Source organism: Felis catus, chromosome E2, assembly GCF_018350175.1.
Source record: "Felis catus isolate Fca126 chromosome E2, F.catus_Fca126_mat1.0, whole genome shotgun sequence".
Lineage (NCBI taxonomy): Eukaryota > Metazoa > Chordata > Mammalia > Carnivora > Felidae > Felis > Felis catus.
The window spans coordinates 10792360-10799724 of NC_058382.1; the positions used below are offsets into that span (position 1 = coordinate 10792360).

Consider the following 7365-nt stretch of genomic DNA (forward strand, 5'->3'; position numbering starts at 1 on the left):
CTGGGGCTGGGAGGGGGAAGAGACAGTCTACTGGAAAAACTCTCCATCAGCAGGCCAGGCCTTGGGGAGTCTGGCAAGTACAGACCTCCCCAGGGTCCCCCTCCATCCTCCTATCCCCAACTGTGACTTAGTCTTTCTAAAGTGTCCTCTCCACCAAAACGCCCCGTTGCAGCATTCTGGAGAGAGCTCGGCCACATGGTTTCTGGCCCCCTTGCCCTTGCCTCTGTCTCTCTCTCTGCCTCAGTTTACCTTCAGTACCTCTCGGGTGTCTGTCTCATCACATCTGCCTCCTTCCATCGCTCTTTTTCTCCCCCCCCCCACCTCTTTTTTTTTTTTTTTTTTTTTTTTTTAACTTCATCTCCTTGTATCCCTCCAGGGCTCTGCCTCTCTGCTGGCTTCCGCTGGGGGCGGGGGGGGGGGGGATCTCTGCGTACCTCTCTGAATCACTTTCTGTTTCCGCCCGCCTCCGCATCTCCTCCCTGTGTACCCATTATCGCTGAGTGGCAGCGAACAGAATCCACTCCGGCCAGTGTAAACTTATTAGGGGACACAGAGCCTGTATGAAGAAACTCTCCAGGCTGAGCCTTCAAGGCACTTCCAAATCTACCCTCCAGAAATAGCCGCCCAGGAACTGCTGGTCCTCCTGCAAGATCAGGAAGCCAGCCGCTGGGCTCCGCAAGGGCACCAGCCCTGGGAGCCGGTGGAGGCAGGGGCGGCGGCCTCGCGGCTACCTCCCTCCCCGCAGACTTTAGTTAGAAATTCAAGCTTCCCGCGGAGGCATCTGATTGGTGGACCCTAAACCTACTTCCGGAACGGCCAACCACAAGGTATTCTGGGAAGTGTAGTTTTTGGGGTTTTTTTGGGCTTGCCAGTCTGCGGTCGCAGGAAAGCGCTGCGGAAGACTGGGACAGACGCTACGCGGAAGAGATGTTGGGGGGACCCGTTTTCTCCCCATTACCGCACGCCCTCTTTCTCTGTCCACCTCTCTTTCTATGTGCATGTGTTTCCCGCCTTCCGTCTTTCAGTTTGTCTCTATTTTCCTCTTTTTTGCCTCTTTTCCACCGGCCAGTCGTATTTCAGTCCTTCCACCTCTATGGCCTTCTCTGTCTTCTTTCTTCGCCACTGGCCGTGCCAAGCCCCACTGCGTTCCTGCCTCATCCCCACCTTTATCCCCAGTTCCAGCTCCAGTGTTGAGCAGTCTCCCTCCTGGCCCTCACCCCATTCTCAGCTGGACTGGAAGCTGAGAGTTCTAAAGCAGGGAATATATGGATGTCCCTGGTTCCAGGAACAAGCTAGGAAGAGAACCCAGGCTCTGACCTTACTCAGCTGCTCTCCCTGCAGGTGGGCAACGTGAACCACAAGTTGGGTGAGTTCCTGGCCAGGGCTGAAGTGGCCACAGAGGTTTAGGGACAGAGCTAGACCCTCTGTTGGCCAGATATAATTGAACACTCTTGGCAGCTGTGGCCACGGCCACCTGCTCCCATCTGCACTATTCTTTCTCTGACCCAGTCATCCCAGAACCACCGGGAAATGGAGCTGCATCTTTCTCAGGAAGCACATGGTCATTCAAAAGGTATTAAGTGTCTACTATATGCCAGGCACTGTTCTAGACATTGAGTAACAAAAAGAGACAATTCTTCCTATCCTGGGGACCTTATACATTATGGCGGGCGGGGGGGGGGGGGCGGAGATGGACAATAAACAAGATAAATAAGTAAATCACACAGTACACTAGGTGATAATACACATCATAAAGAAACATGAAGCAGAGAAGGGAAACTGAGAATTCTGGGAGAAAGAGGCATTGCAATTTTCAATAAGGTGAATGGTGAGACTTTACTGGAAATATGACATGTGAGTACATACCCGAAAGACGTGGCGGTGGGCATGTGGGTACCTGGGGAAACAGCATTCCAGGCAGAGAAAACAGCAAGTGCAAAGGGCCTAGGGTGGAATGTCCCTGGAGTATGTGTGGAATAGCAAGGAGGCCAGTGTGGCTGGAACAGAGTGAACAAGGAAAGGGTGGGAGGAAATGGGGTCAGAAAAGAGAGAAAAGGGGCCATATTATTTAGGATCTTGGGGGCTAGTGTAGGACTTCTACTTTTCCTCCCAGTGAGATAAAAGCCATGGGAGGTTTCTGAGCAGACTGATGTGAGCCGACTCAGGTTTTAACAAGATCCCTTTGGGGGGGGGGGGTGGCTGGAGAGTAAACAAGGAGCCTAGGGAGAGGGTGACTGAAGTGATCCAGGAAGAAGATGATGGTGACTGAACCAGATGGTGACTGTGGAGGCAGAAAGGAGTAGTCAAACACTGATAGAACATGAAGGTAGCACTGTTAGCATTGACTGGCAGACTGGATGTGGGGAGTGAAAGAGAAACAAAAGTCAGGGATGACTCCAACTTACATGAAACTCTTAGCGCCGGAGTTTGGTTCCAATTAAGATTAGAAATTCAGAATCAGGCTAAGGCTAAGCTTAAGGATCAGTAGCAATCAGTATTGGTGGAGTTTGGTTTGGGGTTGAAGACAGGGTTAAGATTCAGGGTACAGGATGGGGCACCTGGGTGGCTCAGTCGGTTGATTTGACTGACTCTTGATTTCAGCTTAAGTCAAGATCCCAGGGTCGTGGGATGAAGCCCTGAGTAGGGCTCTGTGCTGGGCATGAAGCCTGCTTAAGATTCTCTCTCTCTCTCTCTCTCTTCTCTCTCTCTCTCTCTCTCTCTCTCTCTCATTGAAAAAAAAAATTCAGGTAAAGGTGACAACCAGCCTAGTGTTTGGGTTATGGCTATGGTTGGGGTTAGGGCTGAGTACACAGGACCTGGGTAAAGACTGGGTATAGAGTTAAGACAGCTAGAATCAAAATCAAGGCTAGGATTGTAGCTAAAATCAGGGCTGGATCTGGATCTAGGGCTGGATTGGGACTGACACAGAGATCAAGGTCAGCGTGAATCTCTGCTTAGGACCAGGTTAAGGTTCAGACTTGTGATATAAGTGGGTCATAATCATCAGACTTACTTAAGAGTAGCATCAGGGCCAAGGTCATTAGAGAGAGAATTAGGCCAAGACAGTGTTGGGTTCAAGGACAGATTCAAGTTTGGTTTATACCAGAAACAGAGCTAGGGATTTACCTGAGGTCAGAGTCAGGTTAGGTCAAAGGTAGAATTGAGACTAAGATTGGGGTAAGATTACCTTTAAATGTTCACTCAGCTTTCGGCAGGATGTGAGTTGGGTCCTAATATGAGAAGACATTGTCCTACCATTGGAGATGGATATGTGAATTGAAGATTCAGGAATTTTAATGTTGGGGTCTTGTCAGCTTTCTGTATGAGAAGGTAGGTTGGGCATGGTAGGTAGTAAGGTAACTTTAGCTGCTGTAACAAATAAACCCTGACATCTCAATGGCTTAGGACAACAGCAGGTTAGCTCCTGCTCACACAACAGTACAATGTGGGCTCAAAGTAGATGTCCATTTATAGGCTCCACCATCACCAATGCGTGCTGCCCAAGGAAGGGGAAGGGGAAGGTGGAGAAGCCTTCCTAACTTCTTTCTGTCACCTCTGCTAATCTTCTGTCTGCGAACACTAATCACTTGCCCCTTACCAGTGATACAGAAGAGGACCCTGGGAGGAGTAGAGTGGGGAGATTGATGGGGAGAAATATGCATGGACAGTCTTCAGCCCTGGTGTTGGAGGGCTGAGAAGGGGCATGGCCAAAAATCCAGGTAGATGGCAGAGACTGAGAAGGCAGAGAAACTCAGTGTCGGAGAGAAACAGACAGAGACCCCAGAGAGGAGGGGAGAAGTCAGAGAGAGGGACAAGAGACGCAGAGAAAGGACAGAGACACACAAGAGAGGGAGAGCCAGAGAGATGGGGGATAGAAACCCAGAGAGAGCAGGACGGACGTATCATGAGGGGGTGAGTAGAGACCCAGAGAAAGAGAAAAAGAGAAGCGAAAATACAGAAATCCAGGGAAGGTGGCTGGGGGCAGACCCCAGAAGCCCCCTCCTCACCTTCCCTGGATCTACCTTTCACTCCTCTCTTCACTCAGCGATGAATGACCCCCCACTCTGGGTCCTTCCCAGTGATACCGATATGTAGTTCATTTGTTGATTTTAGTAAATGAACTGTCATTTCCCTTTCTTTCCTTTCCTTTCCTTTTTTTTTTTTTTTAAAGTTTTGCATCTTAGAGGCAGGAGGGAGTCTGCCCAATTCTGACCGCCCCCCTTTAAAAACAAAACAAAACAATCATAACGCTTTCCTCTCTTGCTATAGATTCCAGAGATTGGGTGGAACTTTGAGGATGAAGGTAGAAAACAAGCGGCCTTTGGTGAGGGGTATCCCCACATCACCCCAGGTGCCTTTGGCTCTATTCTCCCCACCGGAAGATTGATCCCTGGAGACGTTTTTCAAATACAGATCACTTGCGGACCAAGAGGGGGTGGGCAGAGGTCTCTGGGTCGGCTTCTGCCTACCCCGCGAGGCCCAGAGATTCATGTGTCCGTAGGGCAAGATGTACTTCGCCAACCTCCCATGGCAAGACCTTTTTGCGGGCAAATAAAGTCTCCAGGACCCACACCCTTCCACAATCTAGTGACTGCTCCAGGCCAGGTGCTAGAAGGGGGGCGGTGCTGGAGTCGGTGGGGGAGAAGGCGTGGCTAGAGCGGGAAGAGAGGGAGGCGTGGTGTGCTGTGGGAGGACTTCGGCACACCCAGCCGTGGAATTGACAGATGGGCGTGGCTTAACGGCCTCACGCCTGGGATTGGAGGGCTGAGGCGTGACCACATAATGTTGGGCGTGGCTAAGGAAAGCAGGCTTCCGGGAGAGGGAAGGTAGCTGTCGCTGTTTAGCCCTGGGATTGGAGGGCTGGGGAGAGGGCGTGGTTCCGGAACCCGGGCCTGCGCGGGCGTCTGAGAGTGGATGCCAGGGTTAACCTTGTAACTAGCCCTGGGGACAGAAGATGCGGAAAGTATCGACGCAGGTCCTCCAAGCGCTCAGGAGTACACGGGTTGGCAAACATAACACCCAGAGGAGGCACAGTGAAGTTGATGGAATGTCACCCAGCAGACACTGTGGAATGACGCACTAGATCGGATAGGCTGCCCTTGAGGAGCCCCTTGCCACGGGCTGGGTGACCCCCGACATGCTCCATCTCCTTGAATCCTCCCTCACAAAGCCTTATGAGGTGGAAGCTGTGATTGCCTCCATTCTACAGACAAGGAAAAGGAGACACAGAGACGCTAAGTAATTTGCCCGAAATAGTCCAGCTAGTGAGCCGTGAGCAAGAGTTGAAGCCATGCCACCTTCCCGAGCCTATGCTCTCATTTACTAAAGCTCAAATACTCCCACGGACCCCAGGAGCAGACACAAGGTAACAAGCAACAAACGCACACAACGCACACCCTGACTGGATCCTCTCCCCGTGCCCACCTTGCCAGCTGTGGAACTCCACAACCCAGCCTCCCCGCCTCCCAAGCCTGGGGTCCTCACCTGACCCAGCAATGACAATCCTTGCTTTATTTACCCAGCTTTCTTGGCGCGGCTGGGGTCCAATAACCAAAGTTGCTAGCCACTGAGCCTGAGACCCTTGGAAAGACCTAGCATGGATTTCAGAGTGTCTTTGCCCCCTAAGCTTGAGTTAACTTGGAGGGAGTCCTGGCCTAATAGCTAAGAAGAGACTCCGGGTTTGTCACCCTTCCTTTGTCATTGGCTACCTGTGGGATCATGGAAAAGGCAGCCCTCTCTCGTTCTCTCTTTCCCATCTATACCATGGGGGATCATCAAGGACCTTCCATCTTGGATTGTGGCAAAGACTGTGCTATCCGTTTATAAAGTACTTAGAACACAGCCTGACACAGACTAAGGGCTCTGTAGGTGCTAGTTATTAGATGTGAGTCTCCACTTCTCTGTCCAAGGGGTGCGACAAACCAGATAGTCTGAACCTGAGCATTCATTGAACCCCCGAAATTGCACACAAAATTGCATGTGTTTACATACAACTTTTATTAGGTTCCCCAGTGGGTCCCCAAAATGGTAAAAGAAGTCCACAGGAAGGCACAAAAAGATGTCTTTCTCTATAGCAAGGGACCCCCCATCACATCACCCTGTCCTGACACCAGGCTTCCCCTGTAAAATCCACACTACCCATCCCGGTCTGCAGCGTCCCACTCCACTGGCCAACCCATCAGCCTGACCTCGAGGGGACTCGGATTCAGCCTTGCTGGCTCTCCTTGCCACCCCACCCCCCACCCCCCATCCCTGGCCCTCTCTCTGCTCATCAAACACACCAAATTCTGTCTGGCCTCAGGGACTTTTTACATTTGCTTTTCCTCTTCTTTCCAACTCAGCTTCCTACCTAAAATAGCCACACAACTCACCTCACCCCTCCCCAGAGTCTCTCACGAATAGCCCCTTTTAGCGCCTAACGCTCTTCATTCATTGCTTCCAACATGACTTTATAAAGCGGACGTGTCAGGTGCTCTTTCAGGCAACAGACACAGCAGTAAACAAGACAAAGTCGCTGCCTTCGCGGGGGGGGGGCTGACCCTCTGAACCTCTTAACTGTTTATTTGCTGGTCTATTGTCTTCCTCCACCACCCCACCCCCAAATAAAATGTTTACTCCCTGAGAACCAGAAGCAATCCTGTCTCCTGCTCTCTAACACACTTTTTTTTAAATGTTAAAATGTATCCTAAACAGGATCTGCATACAGTCTCCACGTGTGTCCCAGACATTCCTTGGTAATTACAAAGGGGGGAAGGTATTTATACAGTGGTGAGATCATCCGTCTCATCTGACTCTGTACTGACACCGTGGGAACCTGCTTGGGAGTCTCTCTCTGCCCCCCCCCCCACTTGCATTCTCTCTCTTGCTCTCTCTCTCTCTCAAAAATAATAAACAGACTTTAAAAATATCTGTATACATATGCTTGAATTTCAAATTTGAACGTGCGAAGTTTGAACGCTTGAAATTTGAATGTTTGATAGTATTAAGAAATTATGATTAATATTTAGACATCCTATTGTGTGGCTGTACGTCAAAAACAATCGTATTTAGAGCCGCATACTCTAGTGTGAGTGGTCGAAATGATCTCATGGCTGGGATTTATTTGAAATAATCTAGCAGATGCAAGAACCATGTGGCAGTAACAGCGGAGCCTGGGTGACAGGTATGTGAGGCTTCAGTAAACCATTTGTGTACGTATGAACCTGCTCAGGCTGAGATAACAAAACTCCCTAGACTGGGTAGATTAGATCACATACATCTATTTTCTCCTAGTTCTGCAAGTCCAAGAACAGGGTTCTCGCCGGGTCCTCACACAGACTTCCCTTCGTGCTGGTGGAGAGGGAGAAAGAAACAGAGAGTGCGCGC

At 50.4% G+C, this 7365-nt stretch overlaps 1 long non-coding RNA gene across 1 annotated transcript; it reads left to right on the forward strand.

Moving 5' to 3' along the window:
- Positions 1-3205: 3205 nt before the first annotated feature.
- Positions 3206-6876, forward strand: LOC123382243. Its single transcript, XR_006590320.1, has 2 exons — positions 3206-3330; positions 4270-6876. It is a non-coding gene; the product is annotated as an uncharacterized LOC123382243 (long non-coding RNA).
- Positions 6877-7365: the final 489 nt, after the last annotated feature.